The sequence below is a fragment of the Rhinopithecus bieti genome, unplaced genomic scaffold, assembly GCF_001698545.2.
Source record: "Rhinopithecus bieti isolate Rb0 unplaced genomic scaffold, ASM169854v2 scaffold_66246, whole genome shotgun sequence".
In the NCBI taxonomy this organism is placed as follows: domain Eukaryota; kingdom Metazoa; phylum Chordata; class Mammalia; order Primates; family Cercopithecidae; genus Rhinopithecus; species Rhinopithecus bieti.
Genome location: NW_016826110.1, coordinates 1,248,035 through 1,270,879, shown reverse-complemented (window position 1 = coordinate 1,270,879; position 22,845 = coordinate 1,248,035). Strand labels below are relative to the sequence as shown.

The 22,845-nt window shown below is 38.7% G+C and overlaps 1 protein-coding gene and 1 long non-coding RNA gene across 4 annotated transcripts in view; one reads left to right on the top strand and one right to left on the bottom strand.

The window, feature by feature from the left end:
- The window catches only part of SH3RF1 (SH3 domain containing ring finger 1), a 191,813-nt gene that overhangs the window by 113,138 nt on the left and 55,830 nt on the right, over positions 1-22,845 (bottom strand). The window lies entirely within an intron of this gene.
- Positions 4,347-22,845, top strand: part of LOC108522858 (uncharacterized) — an 88,777-nt gene continuing 70,278 nt past the window's right edge. For 2 of the 3 annotated variants that reach the window (XR_001883623.1, XR_001883622.1), the window contains exons 1-2: positions 4,347-4,472; positions 20,360-20,495. This is a non-coding gene — a long non-coding RNA (uncharacterized LOC108522858). The remainder of the gene's footprint in view (positions 4,473-20,359; positions 20,496-22,845) is intronic. The other variant, XR_001883624.1, reaches the window with a different exon arrangement.

The following is a 22,845-nucleotide window of genomic DNA, read 5'->3' as shown; positions in this document are numbered from 1 at the left end:
AACCTGTGTATATGTTAAGCCACAAAACCAGTCTCAATGGAGTTCCAACAATAGGTATTATATAGACCATGCCCCTTAATCACAAAGCAATTAAGTTAAAACAAGTATATAAAATAAAATCTCCATAGTTAGAAACTTTTAAAGCATTTCTAAATAACCCATGAGTCAAAGTAAACACTAGAAAATATTTACTTCAGAAAAAAGAAGTAAGTAAATAAGAATAAACCACAGCTCACAACAGGGATGAATCAGAAACATAATGTGAGAAAAAACATCATGTTACAAAAAACATAATGTGAGGAAAAAAACAAGTATTATAACTTACATATACCTTTCATATGTATCACATGTATTACTATGTGATACACTGGCACATACATTTGTGACCAGCTCGACTATGTGCTCCCTTTACCATTTAAAAATCTTTTTATTTAAAAGAAAGTTCCACGGCTATTCACTATTCTTTTTTTTTTTTTGAGACGGAGTCTCCCTCTGTTGCCCAGGCTGGAGTGTAGTGGCAGGATCTCAGCTCACTGCAAGCTCCGCCTCCCGGGTTCACGCCATTCTCCTGCCTCAGCCTCCCGAGTAGCTGGGACTACAGGCGCCCGCCACCTCGCCCGGCTAGTTTTTTGTATTTTTTAGTAGAGACGGGGTTTCACTGTGTTAGCCAGGATGGTCTCGATCTCCTGACCTAGTGATCCGCCCGTCTCAGCCTCCCAAAGTGCTGGAATTACAGGCTTGAGCCACCGCGCCCGGCCGTCTATTCACTATTCTCTTCCCAATCACAGATTAGGAAGATACTTTAGATACCAGAGTAGTCTGGTGAGACAGGTACATTAGATTCCAGAAGAGTCCATCCCAACTGAGATGAGTAGACGGGTGAATTTCTAAAGCTTAATGGGTCAGAACAGCTATGAGGTCCCTGTCTAGAATACTTGGCCCTTTCAAAGTAAAATGACAGCAGAAAGAGAACAGAAGTCTTCAGTGTGCTCTGGAGCCAGTCAGACACAATGTCAGTTAAATAAATTTTAAAAACACTACAGGATTCCAAATATAAAGAAATTAAGATGGCAAACAATAATACAGTATTGTCACCATTTCTGATTACTGGCAATCTGGAAGAAAAAAAAAAACCTTTTCTATGATAAAATTTAAAATATACGATCAATATTTTAAAATTAACATTTTAAAAGATTAAATTTAGTGAAAAATAGCAGGAACAATGAAATCTGGAATTAAAGTTTCTATTAGAAAAATTACATTTAGGTTTTCACCACGGCCTCTCCATCTACTGCCAGAGCTGGGTTTAACAATTAACGATACTTATTCTGCAGGGAATTTGTTGATGCAAAAACCAGGAAACAATTTATCTCCACTGGGAACACTTTGAAGAAGGGATTAGAGGAGGGCTAGGGCAGGGAGGATCTGTAAAAAACAATATTTGCCAAACTAAAAACACATAGGCACACATGGGAATTATTTTACTGTCAACAAGTTCTGAAAGTAGTAACAAAACCAGGGAGAGTTAAAAGGATAATTTAACACTGATGTTTCAGGAATGCTAAAGGAGACTAGGCATTTAGACTTCATGTTGCTGAGTGTGTTCATCTAAAATCTAAAAGCCATTCTCATAACAACGACTTCGCTATTCCTTAGTATTTTGTATCTTTAGGCAGCTTATTTCCCAAAGTTATAATTTTGTATTCATAATACCATAATCATTTCCATGGTAACTTCCTGTGAAGTCACAGAGAAAACACTATTGACTTCTCCTGAGGCTCTGATTTCCCAGTTGAAATCATATGTTGATTTTATTTTTTCCAATGTAAGTCAAAGATTTACTATTAAAAATCCTGGGGATGAGGTCTTAACACAGAAAACCCATCTGTCATCGCTACAGAGGCAAGTAGAGAAACCTAGTAGCACAGGATACTTGGTTCAAACTGCACGGACCTGTATCAGTGTCAGTGAACTGGGGTTCACACCCCAGCTATGACAGCTATGAGAGGGGAGTCTTTGGACACATTATCTAATGTTCTCAAGTTTCTCTTTACCCATCTGCAAAATGAAAAAGTATCTCCTAATGTTGTGAGAATTAAATGAGAGACTACGCTGTCAGCTTAAAAAAAAAAAAAAATCTCGCTCCCCCAAAATTTACAGCTATCTCTGACCTCAGGATATAGATACAGAGTTGCAACGGAAGTACTTATCCAGCAAATACTTATTAAGGGCCTACTTTGTGTTCTTGTTGCTGGGAAGACAAGGAATAGTGTTAGTGCTTTGGCCCTAACAAAAACTGTTTCTTTATCCTGATGCTTCAGTGTAATGTTTACCTCCCTCCGTAGGAGGCTAGTTCTTGGTATGAGGTCAGCCTTTACTCTCAGCCCTATTTTTCTCTTGTGTCCACATATCAAGGCAAATAGAGTACACATTTTAAAGCCTCAAACAGTGAGCCTCTGTGTGGATGAGAAATGAAGTCCAGGCTAGGCAGTACTGTTTTAATTTACCATCTCATTTGAAGGAGGGGATGTGGTTCCTTTTAAAGGACAATTTATAATGAATAAAAGCCTTCAGCTTACAGCTAGCTTATAATTATTATTTGGGTTAATAGCACAGTGACAATTGTCTGAACCTCTGAAAACACAAGGGTAGTAAATACCTACCTTCAGAAACCAAAGCATCAGTTAATTCCAAGCCTGTGTAACTCCCTATTTCTAGAGAAATAACACAATAATTTTACCTAGTAACTTCAGGAAAGTGGAGAAATAGTTTATGACAAAAAGAAAACCTGACCCCTTTGAATCCCTTAGATATATTGTTGTCATCAGATACTTAAACTTTGTACCTAAAGTAAAGCTTAATAAATTTACCATTATAAATGCTGAGGTGGTCTTCAATGAAAGAAACTTTGAAAAACTGGAAATTGTGTGTTTTCTGAGCAGGAAAACAATTTAAAATGTGTATATCTAAAGGAAGGAGACATAGCATTCTGTATCTAGATAGTAATGTATATTCTCCTGAACACTATTTGGGATAGATGGCTCTTGGAGAAAAAAAGGTATATGGTAAGCATGGAAGGGCTCTGAGAAGTTCTGCAGCAAAGAAACCTGTTTATTGTTGAGAAAATGCTAAATAAGCATTTTCCAAAATTATTTGATCAAATGTCTCACAGAAAACACTTAAGAACATGCTGTTATTTAGTATGCCACACATTCACACAGCTGCTAAGGTGTATCACAGAGTATCAACTCATAACTCAAAGCATCTTGCTCTTTATAGTTGAAACAGCAAATAAAAATATACCAGAATTGGCCGAGACGGGCGGATCACGAGGTCAGGAGATCGAGACCATCCTGGTCTACACGGTGAAACCCCGTCTCTACTAAAAAATACAAAAAAACTAGCCGGGCGAGATGGCGGGCGCCTGTAGTCCCAGCTACTCGGGAGGCTGAGGCAGGAGAATGGCGTAAACCCGGGAGGCGGAGCTTGCAGTGAGCTGAGATCCGGCCACTGCACTCCAGCCCGGGCAACAGAGTGAGACTCCGTCTCAAAAAAAAAAAAAAAAAAAAAAAAAAAAAAAAAAAAATACCAGAATTGGCCAAGCATGGTGGCTCATGCCTGTAATCCCAGCACTTTGGGAGGCTGAGATTGGTGGATCGCTTGAATCCAGGAGTTCGAGACCAGCCTGGGCAATGTGGCGAAACCCCACCTCTACCAAAAATACAAAAATTAGCCAGGCACGGTGGTGTGTACCTGTAATCCCAGCTACTTGGAAGGCTGAAGTGGGAGGATGGTTTGAGCCTGGGAGGCGGAGGTTGCAGTGAGCTGAGATGGCACCATTGCACACCAGCCTGGGCAACACAGCCAGACCCTGTCTCAAGAAAAAAAAAAAAAATCCTGCAATTCTGTTATAATTGCTCTGCAATCCCTACCAGAAACAAGAATTTCCTTCTATAAGTGTATGGAATATTTAAATGATAGAAAAGCATGTAAGCTGTTTTGCTTGTTTGGTTGAAGATACACTTATACCTAGAACAGTATCTGGTACACAAAAATAACTGTGAAACGAATGACTGAATAATCTCCATAGTTTTCTTAATCCTAGTCAAGAGATAATTTCTGATCTGCTCTTCCATACTCCCTACAAGATAGTAGAGATCTGTGATTCTACAAAATTATGTATTTAGAAGCACACTACAGAAAATAACACAGACACTGTGTTTAATACAGACACTGGTATTAAACAGATAGGGTTTTAAAGTCTGGTTGCACTACTAATTAGCTATGTGACCTTCAACAGTTACTTTTTACAAAACAAGAATTAAAACTTTTTATCCCACAGGACTACTATGAAGAAAGCGCCTGGCATAATCTTGGCACGTTGAAGGCATTCAAAAAATACCAGTCATCTCTCTTCACTCCCTCTCACTTACTTTAACCTCATTTAAACTTTAAGGAAAAAGAACTCAAGGGTAAGTAAAACTTCATGGTGGATTATCAAATGAGATGAGATAAACCAAAACAAACAGATCCCAAGAGAATATGATGAAACCAGAGTTAAGTTTCTACAGACTGCAGCACTGTTCCTCAGGTGCTTCCCAAAGGTTCCGAGTACTGTAGTTTCTTTTTAAGTTTCAGGTGTGCGTCCTCTTTTAATCAAACTAATTCAATGAAATTTCCAGCATATCATTTCATTCAATCATCCTGTCAAAGGTTTTATCCCCCTCAAAATCAAAACAACTTATTTTTATAACAATGTCTCTTTCTTCCAACAACAATCAAAAAACTTCCCAAAGTAAACCAAGTTTAACACTCCGTATATACCACAAACAGCAGGAAGTAAAGTATTTAATACACTATTAGTTTACACAAATTACACTAACTCTTACCTGGTTATCACATATATTACCCTCTCTCTCTTTTTTTTTTTTTTTTTTGAGTCTTGTCCTGTCGCCAGACTGGAGTGCAGTGGCGCGATTTTGGCTCACTGCAATCTCCGCCTCCCAGGTTCAAGTGATTCACCTACCTCACTCAGCCCCCTGAGTAGCTGGGACTACAGGCATGCACCATCATGCCCGGCTAATTTTTTGCATTTTAATAGAGACGAGGTTTCACCACATTGGCCAGGATGGTCTTGATCTCCTGACCTCGTGATCCACCTGCCTCAGTCTCCCAGGTGTTGGGATTACAGGCGTGAGCCACCGCACCTGGCCACCTTCTCCTTTTAAAGAGTCTGAGCTCATATTTTATCTTGTTTCTGACATTTGAAAAAACAAATTCTAATATTAAGAAGTTGCTTGCTGATTTTTAAAAAGGCTTTATAAGAAGACTGAAGTTTCTTTTTCTGAGTCAATCAATCATTAGTAAACTAAGGAAAAGGAGGAATCATATATTAAAATGGAAATTTACTAGCAACATGGAGTGGAGTTACCTGATGTGCTGACAGAGTAACAAGGGAGTCAGGGAAATAGCTTCATTAAATGCACTATTTATGTTCCAGTAAATTCGGTGTTTTAAAATTCTGACATTTGTTTTGAAACCAGATTCAGATTTCTTACATAGTATTTCTTTGTTGGCAAGAGCTGGAAGAAAGTTAATGCCAATAAGTCTAGCTTTTTTGCATATGCTTTTTGTGTGTTCGGGTATCAGAGGACCTATGAATCAGGTTGAAATTAACCCCACATGTGTATGTCTTTGGAGAAACAGAAATGACTTGTTGGATTTCTATCATAAAAACTAATTTATATTTTTGTAATCTCACAGATAAGGTAGCAATAAGCATGACAACTCTCCCAAGCACTATCTCTTTTATATTAACAATTGGTTTTGTAAAAATAAGATCAAATCACCGAAAAATGCAGGCCAATTTCTAGGCATGTCAACATACTGCCTGCCCTAAACTCCAGAGCACAGTGCAGCACTGAGCATATCCTTCTTGGGTTACTTTTTCCCATTTGCTCTCATTAAAGTGTTGACAAATACACACCTGTCAGAAAATCTTTGGCATATTTTTTCACTCTGAAAGGAGCCCAATGACATTAGCTGGACTAATATATTTCTCTTTTCCTTTCTTGAAATTTACCAACGTACCATACCAACACAATGAATTTTTTCTGACTCAAGGAAAGCAAAAGAGAACCCCAGGAATATTTAAAGAATTTCTCAACCACAGATACAGACATGTACAAAACCCATATCCTGACTTGAGAAAACAAACAAGCATCCAAAGGAGATTTCAAATCCTTGGCAAAAATAGCCTCTGAAAAAAGCAATTTTGGCTCATTAGGGACATTTATATTTTGGGCCTTTTACAACTGGTTCCCTCCTTCACTGCTAACACTACAAAAACAATATATTCATATTTTTAACTGATAGTTTAAATGGAATACATAGTGATAAAACTAGGGAACACAGCAAATGCAAGCATTAGTGACAAAGAAAAGTCTCTTTTAAGATCAATAATTTCAAGGATTTTAGAACAGTGGTTCTAAAGAGCATCTTTTGCATATCACAACTCTCAAGAGAATATTAGGAAACTAGGATAAAACCTATGAAATCTTCACCGCTATAAATGACAGCACTTCTAAATATTTGAAAATGATACCTTAGCATGCCACACATGATTCAATCTAAAATGGATGTTTGAAGTCCCACTGGATTCATCCCCCTTTGCAATCATTTAGTGACCCACACCCACCTAGGAGTTTGCCGACACTGCCCTAGGGTCTAATATCCACTCAAGGGGCTGGGGGAAGAGGCGTGGTTCACACCCATAATCCCAGTACTTTGGGAAGCCAAGGTGGGAGGATGGCTTGATGCCAGGAGTTTGAAACCAGTCTAAGCAACATGGTGAGACACTATCTCCACAAAACATTTTAAAAATTATATAAAAACAAAAAAAGTCCATCAAGGGATTCACTTGAAATAAATTAAGTCAAGAAACATTTGGGACAAGTGCTTATTATGCACAGTGTTCATCACTGCTGCTACTAAGATAAATTATACAGAGAATCCCTGCCTCAAGCTAACAGGATACCTTGGGTGCATCAAAGGTCTAACCTTTATAGGGTGCACAGAGGAAAACACGCAAGCCATGGGAGACATAAGAAAATTACACGTAGTGTTGCATTCATTTTACCAGTGGGAAATAAAAAACCAGTAAGGTCAACGACAAAATGAATGGAGAATTATCTATTATAAAAAGAAAGAGGCCAGGTTCAGTGGCTCATGCCTGTAATTCTAGCACTTTGGGAGGCAGAAATGGGATTGCTTGAGGCCAAGAGTTCACGACTTGCATGGACAACATAGTAAGACCCCATCTCTCTTTTTTTTTTGAGCCAGGGTTTCACTCGTCACCCAGGCTGGAGTGCAATAGCATGATCGTAGCTCACTGCAGCCTTGATGTCCCAGGCTCAAGCCATCCTCCCACCTCAGCCTCCCAAAGAGCTGGACTACAAGCGGGTGCTGCCATGCCTGGCTAACTTTCTTCTCTAAAGTAGAGATGAGGTCTTGCTAGGTTGCCCAGGCTGGTCTCAAACTCCTAAGCTCAAGCAATCCTCCTGCCTCAGCCTCCCAACAGGCTGGGATTATAGGCATCAGCTACTGTGCCTGGCCAAAAGACCCCATCTCTACAAAAACTAAAAGAATTAATCAGGCATGGTGGCATGCTCCTGTACTCCCAGTTACTCAGGAGGCTAAGGCAAGAAGGTCACTTGAGCCCAAGAGTTTAAGGTTACAGTGCGCCATGATCATTCCACTGTGCTCCAGTCTAGGTGACTAAGACCCTATCTCAAATAAATAAGCAATTTTAAAATAATAAAGAGAAACGAGATCTAATTTCTGGATATTATACCATCTGCTAAACCAAAATTCCTACATTTCAAAACAAGGCATATACCAAAACCTTTTAGGATTAGACTGTGGCCTCTGAATCAATAATACCCTAAGAAGAACTGCAAAGACTAGAATTCTATCCACAGTATGTGGTCAGCTCTGCAGTGGTCTTTCTCATTTTTGAGGCAGTCCAGGTTCTGGATGCTTCGAGCTTTGCTGTGAAGATAAACCAATTCTAGAATGTGATGGCTGGGCCAGTCCCAGTCAATCTACCTCTATGTAAGACACTTGTTTAGAAAGCTCCCTTTTTCTTAACTCCTTGTCTACTATGTCAAATGCCAAGACTCAACAGAGGACAAGAGACAGTTGTTTATACAGGTGCCACTTTCTAAAGGGTCCTCACAGAAGCGAACCTCTCCCCGCAGAGCTGGACTCAGATCACAGGCCTAATGACACCATGGGGGGTGTCAGTAGGGGTGGGGGCATCCTGCACCAAAGAGAGAAGCAGGGTCCTGGGAGGAGGGGGATGGGAACCAAAACAAAATTGAATGAGCATAGACTCTACTTTGCCAGGCTTCCACATCTGCAGGTAGGATGCTATGCACTAGGTAACATGAAACATACTAAAATAAAAGCACACTTGGAAATGTAAAGATTGAGCCCAGAATTGCTTATTTAAGTCCTCAAGTTTTATTTTTTTTTCCTAAAAGGAAACCGCATTCCTTCATCCCCACCCCCACTGCCTGACCCCAAGTAATAGCCATTCCTGTCCAGAGTTTAAATGACCTCTGCCCTTCCACCCACTTTATCTTCTACAGGAATTTCATTCATCCTTTTGTTGCCCACTGGAACACATTGTGCCCTCCTTTTCCCTCTCACTTTTAATCATATGCTGAAAGAAAGTCCTGTAATTGGCAAAGGAAGCAGCAATGGGTAGGGGAGAAAAGATGAAAATTAAGTCTTACTGTGATAAAATTATGCTTCTTTTTAGTAGGACAGACACAAAAGTTTCTTAAAAATGTGAGTGTGTGTGTATGTTGATATGAAGTCAACCATTTCTTTCCTAATGATATAATAATAATTATTTTCATTCCTAATTACTAAATTAAGAACATATAATCTAAAACGCAATTAGTCATCTTAGTTATACCAATTTCACTCTGTCTTAGTGCCCCAAGGAGAAGAGGAGATGACACACACAGAGTTTTGAATCAGGCATCAAACATGTAGTCTGCAGCTGCATCAGATAAGCTTGCCTTATCTCTCTGCCTCCTTCATTCAGGTCCAGCTCCTGGAAAGCTACCCAACATTCATTTCAAGTCCTTTGTAATTCAAGGGAAAGCCAAGAAGTAGGCGTGGGCCTACGCAGAAACCCCTGGGCATAAATAAAGATTTGAGAACTTTTCTCAAGATAGTTACTGTGACTATAAGCAAGGGACTGAAAAAAAAAGAAATAAAGAAAAAAAATGAGACAAAAGATGAAAAACACACCAAACAAAATAAAAAATGAGGCAGTAGGGCAGGGCACGGTGGCTCACACCTGTAATTCCAGCACTTTGGGAGGCTGAGGCAAGTGATCACTTGAGGTCAGGAGTTCAAGACCAGCCTGGCCAACAGAAACCCCATCTCTACTAAAAACACAAAAATCAGCCAGACGTGGTGGCATGCACCTGTGATCTCAGCTACTCAGGAGGGTGAGGCAGGAGAATCGCTTGAACCCAGGAGGCGGAGGTTGCAGTGAGCTGCGATCACGCCACTGCACTCCAGCCTGGGTGACAGAGCGAGACCCTGTCTTAAAAAAAAAAAAAAAAAATGAGGCAGTAAGTTATAGAAAAAGACAGTGTCCTTTCAGTCAACTTGTCCTTCAGTTCTCAGATAAGGATCCACTTTATCTGCGATGCTTTCCCTGATGCCAAGTCAGTTTAAGGCATCGTCCCCCGGGAACTCTCCTACTACATTCCTCATCCTACAGCACCTATAACAGTCCACCTTCCCCACTGGAATAACAGAGTGAGGACAGGGACCGTATCTTGCTTGTAATTGTAGTATCTTCAGTATCAACATTAGCTCACGGTGAGAGTCAGTAAGCACTAATAGAAAAGTAAACAGTATGAGTTCAAACCCTGGTCCCACCATTAACTCACACTGTGACATAAATATAGTCAAGTTTGCTTATCTGTAAAATGAAGATAATAAGATAGATAACACTGTAATGTACCAGAAAGTGTTGCTGCAATTCATGGCATGCAATAAGTGTTAACTGCTTTTTCTTCACGCCCTTTTTTTTATTTTTGGAGACAGGGTCTCACTCTGTTGCCCAGGCTGGAGTGCAATGACACAATCACAGCTCACTGCAGCCTTGACGTCTCAGGCTCAAGTGATCCTCTCTCCCTAGTCACCTAAGTAGCTGGGACTACAGGCACGTGTCACCACACACAGCTAATTCTTGGGGTATTTTTGTGTGTGTGTTTTTTTTTTTTTTTTGTAGAGATGGGGTTCGCCATGTTGCCCAGGCTGGTCGCAAATTCCTGAGCTCAAGCAATATGCCTGTCTTGGCCTCCCAAAGTGGTAGAACCATGGGCATGAGGCACCATGCCCAGACTCTTCATGCCATTTTATTAGTTCTCAAACCTCTATTCTGATAGGTCCTTTCCTGCCTTCCTCTCTCACTAATGCAGCTCCTCCTCACCTCCATCTGGAGTCTTTCTGCTATTTTACCCTTCTCTCCTCTTGCCTTTCCCTCCTACTCTCCTTTCAATATTTATTTCTCTTACATATTTGCATCATCTTGCCATGAAGAATTATTTGCATTTGAAAACTGTGAGCTTTACCTCCTAATTCACACAAAGACAAAACATCCTATATGACTGCTTGGCTAATACTCTAGATATGCTTTAACCTATGATTATTTGTAGAATGGTGCAAAATTTTGAGTAAATGCTAATTCTGTAAATTACAGTGAAACATTATGCAGATTTTAATCTATTACTTCCAAAAGTGGTATAAACCTCTTTTAAAATTAAATAAAACCCTACTTAAATAGAATTAAATTATGTATGCAAAATATTTTCTTTTCATAATAACATGTTAAATTAAGTTTAGCCTAAAGCTGCCTCCTTATGTATTTTAGGTTCTGCCTAAAAGTTTCTCCGTGCATAGTGAACTGTGACCTGACTGGATGTGTAAAAAGACTATAACCTACCCTTGTGTCAATCACTGAGTTTCAGCCAATTAAAGGCAGCCAATTGTTCATATCATATTCAAATAAGGTTCAAAACATCAAGCTGTAATGAAGACAGTTGTTTCTGTACCTCAGTTCCATTTTCTGTACATCATTTTCCTTTCTCTGTCCACAAACCTTCAACCATGCACAGCGCCGGAGTCTCTCTCAACCTATTCTGGCTCGGGGACTGCCCGATTTGCAAGTTCTTTACACAATTTCGTTTGTCTAAGGTTTTACTTTTAACACATGCATAATTTAGCACAATTATTACTTAATTTTTGTGATGCAGCTTTAATGCTCTCAAAAATCCCCACTTCCTCAAAATGGATTTTTATAGAACAATGCAAATAAGGGCAAAAGACAAAACACTTATATCCTTAAACCCAAAATCCCATAAAAAATCTCTACTGTCCTGTGGTGACCAGGATTTAGTATTATGACCCATTCTCCAAAGAAGAAACTAGCCAGGCACGGTGGCTCACGCCTGTAATCCCAGCACTTTGGGAGGCTGAGGCGGGTGCATCACCAGGTCAGGAGATCGAGACCATCCTGGCTAACACGGTGAAACCCTGTTTACTAAAAATACAAAAAATTAGCTGGGCGTGGTGGCAGATGTCTGTAGTGTCAGCTACTCAGGAAGCTGAGGCAGGAGAATGGTGTGAACCCAGGAAGCGGAGCTTGCAGTGAGCCAAGATTGGGCCACTGTACTCCAGCTTGGGTGACAGAGCGAGACTCCGTCTCAAAAAAAAGGGCGGGGGGGGAAGAAACCAAATCAAAGAACACCAAGCTACCACCTCTCCCTGGTGAACTCAGAATAAGCAGGTTATCACAATAGCACTTGTCTACTATGAATAAGGGACTAGTCTAAATGTACTTAGTACAATTCAAATGAAGGCCTGGGTCCTTCTAGAGCATTTTTCATAATTAAAAGGGGGGAAATGCTATGAACAATTAAAGCCTAGATACAGATGTGTGAATGTATGTGTGCGGTTTATGGATGAAAATATTCTCAAGTTTTATTTCAGTATATGTCAGAGAATTTGTCAGATGCCAGTCAAACTGGCACATCACACTGACTCCATCCCAAGTCACCATCTGGATAACTGCACTCCTGACACCATCTCTTGGAGAGGGGGCTTTTCAATGTAATGAAAATATAAGAAAAATTGCAAAAGCCAGTGTTTTACGTTTTTTCCCAAATGTAACTAATCATTTCACCTGTCATTCCACTACTTAGTTTTTTGTTAATAATGTTGGAAGTAATAAATAAAGGTTTCTATAAGATCTTGTTTTCTAATTTTTTTTTTTTTTGAGATGGAGTTTCACTCTTGTTGCCCAGGCTGGAGTGCAATGGCACGATATTAGCTCACCGCAACCCCCGTCTCCCGGGTTCAAGTGATTCTCCTGCCTCAGCCTCCCGACTACCTGGGATTACAAGCGTGCACCACCATGCCCAGCTAATTCTGTATTTTTAGTAGAGATGGGGTTTCTCCCTGTTGGTCAGGCTGGTCTTGATCTCCTGACCTCAGGTATCTGCCCACTTCAGCCTCCCAAAGTGCTGGGATTACAGGTGTGAGCCACCGTGCCTGGCCTATTTTCTAATTTTTAAAAGATTATCTGAAATATTTAATCAATTACAAAGAAAAAGTAAAACTTTCTGGCTTGATACAAGAGAATGACACAATAATCCCAGGACTTTTCAATATTTAAGCAAGTATCTATATGTTTTTTCCCTTTTCATAATTTCTTTCCATTTTAAAAAGACTTTTAGAGCAGTTTTAGGTTCACAGCAAAACTGAGCAGAAAGTACAGAGAGTTGCCATATACTCCTAAACACAGACAAGCACAGCCTCTCCTACAATCAATATCCCTAACCAAAGGGGTACATTTCTTACAATCAGTGAACCTACATTGACACGCATGATCAACCTAAGTCCACAGTTTACATCAGGGTTCACTCTTGGTGTTCTATGCCATGGTTTTGGACAAATATTTAATCACATGTATCCACTATTACAGAATCATACAGAGTAATTTCAGTGTTCAAAAAAATCCTCGTGTTCAACTTATTCATTCTCCCTGCCCCTTAACTTCTGGCAACCACTGATCTTTTTACTATCTCGTAGTTTTGCTTTTTCCAGAATGTCATATAGTTCAAAGGACATCTTGGCTGCTTCCAAGTTTTGGCAGTTATGAGTAAAGTTGTTATAAATCCATGTGCAGGTTTTTAGAAAGACATGTTTTCAATTAACTTAGGCAAACACCAAGCAATGCACTAGATCATATAGTAAGAGTATGTTTCATTTTGTCAGACCGTCAAACTGTCTTCCAAAGTGACTGTACCACTGGCATTCCCACCTGCAATGAATGAGAATTCCTGTTGCTCCACATTCTTACCAGAATTTAGGGGTGTCAGTGTTCTGGATTTATGCCATTCTAATAGGTAGATGGTGGCATCTCACTTTAATTTCCATTCCCTAATGACATGTGAGTGAAGCATCTTTTCATATGCCATATGTATATCTACTTTGGTGAAGTGTCTGTTCAGGTCTTTTGCCCATTTTTCAATCCAATGATTCATTTTCTTACTATTGAGTTTTAAAAGTTCTTTGTACATTGTACATTTTAGCTAACAGTCCTTTATCAGATACATCTTTCACAAATATCTTCTCCTAGTCTGTAACTTGCCTCGTATTCTCTTGACAGTGTCTTCTCCAGAGCAGAGTTAACTTTAATGAATTTCAGCTTATTGAATTTTTTTTTCATATAATGTGTCTTTAGAATGCATCTAAAAAGTCACCACCAAATCTAAGTTCATCCAGATTTATTTTCTCTTCTAGGAGTTTTATAGTTTTGTGTTTTACATTTAGGTCTGTGATCCATTTTGAATTAATTTTTGTGAAGAGTGTAAAGTCTGTTTCTAGATTCATTTTTTGCATGTGAATGTCCAGTTACTCCAGCAGCATTTGTTGAAAATACTGTCTTTTCTCCATTCTCTTATTTTTGCTCCTTTGTCAAAAGATCACTTGACTATATTTATGTGGTTCTATTTCTGGGCTCTCTAATCTAGTTCATTAATCTAGTTTGTCTTTCTTTCACTAACACCACACTGGCTTGATTACTACAACCTTACCATAAGTCTTGAAGTTGGACAGTGTGAGTCCTCTTAGTTTGTTTTTCTCCTTCAATATTGTGTAGGCTATTCTGGGGCTTTTGCCTCTTCATACAAACTTCAGAATCAGTTTGTCAATATACACTGATATAGTTTGGATGTCTGTCCCCTCCAAATCTCATGTTGAAATGTAATCCTCAATGTTGGAGGGGGGGCCTGGAGGGAAGTGTTTGGGTCATGGGGGCGGATCTCTCAGGAGTAACTTGGTACTGTCCTTGCAACAATGAATGAGCTCTCATGAGATCTGGCTGTTTAAAAGTCTGTGGTACTCCCTCCCTCACTCTCTTGCTTCAGCTCTTGCCATGTGAGGTACCTGCTCCCACTTCATTGTCTGCCATGAGTAAAAGCTCCCTGAGGCCTCACCAGAAGCCAGGCAGATGCTGGCACCATGCTTCCAGAACAGCCTGCAGGATTGTGAGCCAATTAAACCTTTTTTTCTTTATAAATTACCCAGCCTCAGATATTCCTTTATAGTGATGCAAAAATGGACTAAAACATCCAGAAAACAACTTGTTTGGATTTTGATTGGGATTGTGTTGAATCTATAGATCAAGTTGGAAAAAAAACTGACATCTTGACAATATTGAGCCTTCCTATCCACGAACATGGATTATCTCTCCATTTATTTGTTTTTTATTTCTTTCATCAGAGTTTTGTAGTTTTCCTCACACAGATATTGGAAGTTTTGTTAGATTTATAGCTATTAGTATATAGGTCCATATATGTGTGTGCGTGTGTGTGTGTATATAAGTATTCATTTTTTTAGGTGCTAATGTAAATGGAAATGTGTTTTTAATTTCTAGTTTCACTTGTTGATGCCATATAGAAAAGTGATTGGCTTTTGTATATTAACCTTGTATCCTGCAACATTGCTAATTGACTAATAAGGACTAAAAAAACTTTCAGGAGTTTTGTTGTCAATTCTTTTGGATTTTCTATGTACATGATCATGTCATCTGTAAACAATGACATTTTTATGTCTTCCTTCCCAATCTTTATACCTTTTCTTTTCTTTGTCTTATAACATTAGCTACGACTTCCTGTATAATGTTGAAAAAAGTGGTGAGAGGGGACATCCTTGTCTTGTTTCTGATCTTAATGAGAAAGTTTCTCTTTTCTCCATTAAGTATGTTGTTATCTGTAGGATTTGGGGTAGGTTTTTTTTTATCAAGTTGAGGTAGTCCCCTCTATTGATAGTTTACTGCCAGTTTTTATCATGAATGGTGCTGATTTTGGTCAAATTCTGCATCTACTGGTATGACCATATAGTTTTTCTGCATCTACTGGTATGACCATATAGTTTTTCTTCTTTAGCTTGCTGCTGTGATGGATTACATTAATTGATTTTTCAATACTGAACCAGCCTTGCATACTTAGGATAAATTCTATTTGGTCATGGTGTATAATTCTTTTATACATTGTTGCATTTGATTGGACAATATTTTGGTAAGACTTATATATCTATGTTCATGACAGATATTGTAGTTCCTTTTCTTGTAATGTCTTTATCTGGTTTTGGTATTAGGTTAATGCTAGCCTCATAGAGTAAGTTACAAAGTATTCCTTCTGCATCTACCTTCTGAAAGAGACTGTAGAGAATTGATATAATTTCTTCCTTCAGTGTTCAGTAGAATTACATCTGGGTCTGGGGATTTCTGTTTTGGAAGGCTATTAATTACTGATTAAATCTCTTTAATAAATATAGACCTATATGGATTGTCTCTTCACTTCCCTCAGTTTTGTTTATTATTGAAGTTTCATTATATTTCTCTTAGAAACATCAAATTCACAGATTTGTTATCTGTAAATATGTGGGACACTAATTTGTTTTCTAATAGTCAAGTAATGTATTTTTTGTTTTGTTTTTTGTTTGCTTGTTTGTAACTCCCTGGGTGTGTGAAGTGTGAAGGGTCTGACTTCATCGCACAGGCTGGGGTGCAGGGGTGCAATCATGGCTCACTCCAGCCTCAACCTCCTGAGCTCAAACAATCCTGCTGCCCCAACTCCCCAAGCAGCTAGGACCATAGGCACACACCAACACGCCTGGTTAATTTTTGTATATTTTGTAGGGACAAGGTTTTGTCATGTTGCCCAGGCTGGTCTTAAACTCCTGGGCTCAAGAGATCTGCCCACCTTGGCCTCCCAAAGTGGTGGGATTATAGGCATGAGCCACCATGCCCAGCCTAACAGTCAGGCAATGTAGTATCTGTGATATATGTTAGCAATATTTGCATCAGTAGTTTAAGGCAGGCAAAATATTACTATTGAATCTTAAGAAGTCCATATTCTTAGTTTGTTATAACACATTTGGAAAAAAATGAAGAAATAAAAATAAAAGTCTATATTCTGTAAAAGCTTCAAAAAAATTGGAAATTATAAAGTTTAAGCATTTAAAAAATTTTATTATTTGTCTTCATGGACCTAAATTAAAGATACTCAGCTATTTTTAATTTTTTTCTAGAAGATTTTGAGATATATTTTCTGGCTAAAATTTTCCATAACTGTTCTTGCTCCTTTTATTGTTGTTGTGAATATAAATAAAATCTATGCAATTACTACCATGGAGCACATAAATGTCTGTTCAGAAATAAGAAATGCTTTCTCAGCCAGGGATAGTTGCTCACCCCCATAATCCAAGAACTCTGGGAAGCTGAGGTGGAAAAAATTAAGCTCAAAGTGGTTTGAGACTAGCCTGGGTAATGAAGTGAGACCCCATCTCACCCGAAAATCACTAATTCAAAATAATTTTAGAAAGCTAGTTAATTGTCTTTAGTATTTTTCCTTCTATTTATATTTCTGACAATTTGATATTTCATTTTTCAACGTCACAACTTAAAATAAAGCAAAATACTATCTAGTACCTTGTGCGGTACACTTCCCATGGTCTTCCATTTTTAAAAAGTGACTAGGCGCAGTGGCTCATGCCTTTAATCCTAGCACTCTGGGAGGCCGAGGCAGGTGGATCACTTGAGCTCAGGAGTTTGAGACCAGCCTGAGCAACATGGCAAAACCCCATCTCTACACAAATTACAAAAAAAAAAAAAAAATAGGTGCGGTGGTACATGCCTATAGTCCCACCTACTTGGGGAGCTGGGGTGAGAGGATCGCTTGAGCCCAGGAGGTTGAGGCTGCAGTGAGCCAAGACCGTGCTACTGCACTCCAGCTGGATGACAAAGTGAGACCCTGCCTCAAAAAAAAAAAAAAAAAAAAAGGCGAGTCTGAAATTTTAAATATTCTTGCTATTTCTTATATAGTCAGACAAGGCTTGGTTCAACACCCTGAGCTGGGTTGGCTGGACAGGACTAGCACTAGACCTGACCCAGAAGTAAAGGCAATTGTGGGAAGAGCAGACTGACCTGGGAAGAAATCTAGAAGCCAATGAGCAGAACACTAAAGCTTGCCACTGGGCAACAGAGAACTGGTCCAACAAAGCTGTCACCATCAGAAATGTGTGTCACCAGGTCAGAGAAACAGGAAATCAAGGCAAGTAACGGGAGACAAAACCAAGGAAAGTCAGCTGGCAAAAGGGCCCAGGACACTAGTCCAGAACTCGGGTAACTGAAAGAATAGGAAGTACTAGAGACAGAAAGAAAAGCCCAAACCTGAAAAGTGTACAAGACAAGTTACTAAACCAGGGGTTCTGGACAAACGAATAAGGCAAAGAGCTACAAGTTCCTGGCTAGCTGAGCATCAGATATGAGGAATAAAACACTGGCCTGGGAGAAAGGAATAGGGAGTTACTGTTTAATGGGTACAGTTTTAGCTGGGGAAGCTAAAAAACTCTATAGATGGATGCTGGCTAGTGATGGTCGCTCAACAATGTGCATGTAATTAATGCCACAGAACTGTATACTTTAAAATGTTAGGTCTTATGCACATTTTACCAAAAAACAAAAAAAAAGTTTAATGAGGGAAAAAATGTTTTCCAGCTTCACTGATCGAAGCCACTGGGTCTCTTCAATTTCCCTGAGAACATACCTATGGTTTTCCAAATCATCACAACACAAATAATACTCTTCTAGATTTAATTTCCAGCAAGAAATTAATTCAAATGTGAATGCTATTATCCCTATGGGGAATAAGCAGTAGCCAGGGTTTGCATCAGAATTGAGTTTGATATAGTCATTTTTATCTTAAATGTATATATATGCATGTGTGTGATACATATTAATATATTATATATTGATTATGCATATATCAGTATATGTTAATGATATATGTAATATATGTAAATTTAATAAACATGTTTATGTTCTATCTATAATATAGAATATGTTTATATATAACATAGAATATAAATATATATTTTTTATATATGTGTATATATTATATATATATATATTTGCCCCAAAACAAAAGCAAAACACTGACCTGGTGCAAAACTCCTTTTACCCTTTCCCTGGAGCCAGGAGAGCCTGGGGATAAGATTCAGTTGCTCACAGGGAAGGGCGGCTGCAGAGCAGGGACCAAAAGTGAACACCACCATCTCAATCCAAAATGCAGATAAAGCCAAAGACTAAATTTAAGAATCAGAGCAGCATTACTGCCTTTTCATAGCTGGTGGAAGCTAGTACTGAAATACATATATAGGTACGCAAATTAGGTAGCGTCATACTTAATAAACACATGAATTAATTGATTCATTAATGGAAAGAAGCATTTAAGAATAAAAAATGTTGGCCGGGCGTGGTGGTTCAAGCCTGTAATCCCAGCACTTTGGGAGGCCGAGACGGGCGGATCATGAGGTCAGGAGATCGAGACCATCCTGGCTAACACAGTGAAACCCCGTCTCTACTAAAAAAAAAAAAAAACTAGCCGGGCGAGGTGACGGGCGCCTGTACGCCTGTAGTCCCAGCTACTCGGGAGGCTGACGCAGGAGAATGGCGTAAACCCGGCGGAGCTTGCAGTGAGCTGAGATCCGGCCACTGCTGCACTCCAGCCTGGGCGACAGAGCGAGACTCCGTCTCAAAAAAAAAAAAAGAATAAAAAATGTTAAGTAAATGTAATCTAGAAGTCAAATTTTGCTTTAAGTAATTGGGAGTCAATGATTCTTTCACGGTACCTTCAATATATAATAATTTACAGTATTTAGAAGTCAGACTTCTTAACAGACTTTGCTCTCTAAAATACGCAAGGAATCATGATTCCTGCATCCAAATACAACTTCCCACAAAGTTACCAGACTCAAACTCCTTAATAACCTTTCTTACATAACACAGAATTCACAGTAAGCTTAATTATCTGATTTCCCAATCATAAAAAAGTTAGAATGAGCTGACAGATGCAAGCATAAGACCAGTGGAAGAGGAGACAGCTAACCTCTACAGAAGACAAAGAAAACCCCAGAGTCTGTATTAAGACAAGGTGCAATCATGAGTATACATACTGGCAATCCCGAATCATCAAGAGAGGGTTCATTTACGCCAAGTTGTTTCCGTTCAATCCATGTAAGGAGTACTTACTGTACTTAAGAAAATATTTAATAAAATTACAGAAATTTTAAAGGGGCTCTGGTATTTGGCATAACAAACTCCAGTTAGGTATATATTCACCCATGACAACACTTTATTTCCAATAAAGGAGTCATTACTTTATTTTCAAGATTTTCCTCCTAAAAGAAACTATTTCAAAGCTATCAGAGATTATTCGCTTACAAAAAAACCCCAAAACCCCCAAAACTAATGTACTCTCCTCTGAGATCTCTAACCATATATTTGAGGGATGGTGTATACCGGGCAGCTTGTGTTTGTTCTTCTTTGTCTACTGTTTTCTATTTCCTTCAGGCCTATTTGCAGGCAGAGGGCCAGCAGACAGCTGCTGTAATTACTCAAAGAACTCAAGAACTGTGTATGTTCATGTGTTCTTGCTGTTCAAACCAGGGGTTTATAAATTTTGTAGGTGAGAATACTTCTTTGTATCCCTCTACTACTTTCTCTCATTAATTATTAGAGAATCAATTATTTACATGTCACCCTGTATGCAATCATTATTCACTTAAATGTCATGCCTTTTATTCCTAGATTTTTATTTTGTCTCAAATGACTAAAATGATACTTGGATAGACAGTTTGTTATTAGCAATCAACTTCCAGGCAATCAGTACAAACTAGCGTGTGGTACTCTAAATTACAGGAAAGACAGAAGAGGAAAAAAAAAGAAAAGAGAAAGGAGAAACGTGGGTTTGCTGCAAAGAAAAAGCACAATTATTTCAAATCAGTCAAAGTGAATCATCCGTCTACCAACATGCCTCATTTTTCATTGTCTATCGGTAACTTAGAAAAAAGTAACTAACGCAAGGAATAGTTTTGTTATAAAATGTGCATAATTTTGACTGCTTTAATAATGAAATTTTAATTCACATGTATTTCTTCCTTTTCTATGAACTTCTCATAACCATAACTGGAAAAAAAAATGTCAAGTGGTGTCATAGCTAGCTGACACTTCACATGAAAACTGAAGAAGAATAAATTTCAGTTTAAGTACATGTTCCTTCACAAGTTCTATGATTAAATATTTACGCTAGCTTTCCTCGGTCAAAAATGAAAGAATCCAACGTACTTCTGTTTGATCCTCTCCTCCACAGGATAAATTTTCCTTTTTCTAGTACATTTAGAGTGCATATTTTGGCAAGTGTGGACTGGGCAGTGGGGAAGGTGTTGGGGGTGGGGAACACTTGCTTTCTTCCATGAGAGCAGCCCCTGCCTAGCCTTCAGAGAGATTTTAGCAATTCCCAATCCTGCCCCACTTCCAGCAGTCTGGGCACCTGGGCACCCAGCTCAATGGGATTAGCTTTCACTCTGTTGAATTCCTCTGTCAAACAACTGACCCGCAAACTCTGTAGTTACCATCATGCAACACAAAGCTTGAACATACTAACAATATGTTACTATACACTGGTGTGTAATGTACACAGCAATGTGAAATTACATGGAAATGCAATCTGGAGCAAAAATCTAAAAATTCATACATTTTATTCAGTTAGTATTTATAATTTCCAAAAATAAAGTCATTGAAGAGGTCATGATTTTTGTTAAAATTAATGAGATTAAAGGTCAGGCACAGGTTAAATGTGCCTTCAAGGCAGAAGTTTAGCAGACAAACAATTCTGGTTTAGTTAAAAGTACATGGTCTTTGAACATCTTGTGTCGAAAGAGTTGAAACACAACTAAACTTTAATGTGAAAAGGTCTCAGGTAGTTAATCAGAAATGAGAGGTGCACACGGCATTTTATACTATTTTCGATTTGCTGACACAACATCATTCTGTGCTCTCTAGTGAGCTAGAGTAATCCTCAATGGCATTAAGACGAAAGGCTGAACACAAAACCCAGGCAAGTCAAGCAGTGATTTTATGCTTTTGTCATTTTCTTTCAAGTGGAAGATCCCTAACACTCTCTGCTCCTGACAGTGTTTACAAACAGAACTCTGAGAAGCATATGAATGTAAAAAAATAGGTCTTTCCAACAAACTGTGATAGACGATCAACCAGCTGAGTCCTCATCCAGATGACATGGGGTTGGAAGTACTTTTAAGACCTATTTCCACAAAAATAAAACTCTTAAAATTACCCAGCTTGCTGGGTCTGATCCCTATGAAAGAAAAATAGTGTATAACATAAGATATGCCATAATCAGTTTTACCAACAACTCAGTTCTGAGAAACGTCTGAAAACATTAACATTGGAAAAAAAGGTTCAATCAAAGACATGCATTAGGCTAAAATGTTCTTTATGATAGCACTTCATTTTAACATATAAACACTATGCTCCTTATAACATACCTTGTAATCTGTAAAATAAAGGCAACATAGTTTATGTCTGATAATAAAAAAAAGTTAACTGTTAAATCCTAGATGACAAAACACTTCATCTTTTACCCCCTAAAATTTGCCCTGAATTTTAAAATTCATCACTTATGTAATATCTGAATTCTACAACTCTGATAGCCTTTTATTAGCAGGCTATGTAAAGACCCAAAATCTTTACATAGTACAAACAGTGAACTGCTAAGCTAAAGTATAACCTTTTTGCTTAAGTGGATGGACTAGAGTAATAACAGACTATGTAATAAAAACTTCTCAAAGTAAGTCTTTCTCCCCTCATCCATCCAAAAAAATCACTACGAATAGTTTTTCCTTGAACATCTATACATTATCAAGTGTAGGTGTCTATGTAATAATAATATACATTAAATCCATCTTTTTGGGTTTTCTTAAACATAGGCTTATCTTCTGCCCAAGGCAAAGATACTGCAATAGAAAATCAGTAAGGTGACATTTATAATATGCTCTTAAATTACAAATCATTAGGCTGGGCATGGTGGCTCATGCCTGTAATCCCAGGACTTTGGGAGGCTGAGGCAGGCAGATCACTCGAGGTCAGGAGTTGGAGATCAGCCTGGCCAACATGGTGAAACCCTGTCTCTACTAAAAATACAAAAAATTAGCCAGGCGTGGTGGCGGGCACCTGCAGTCACAGCTACTTGGGAGGCTGAGGCAGGAGAACTGTTTGAACCTGGGAGGTGGAGGTTGCAGTGAGCTGAGATTGCACCACTGCATTCCAGCCTGGGTGAAACAGGGAGACTCAGTTTAAAAAAAAAAAAAAAAAAAAAAAAATATATA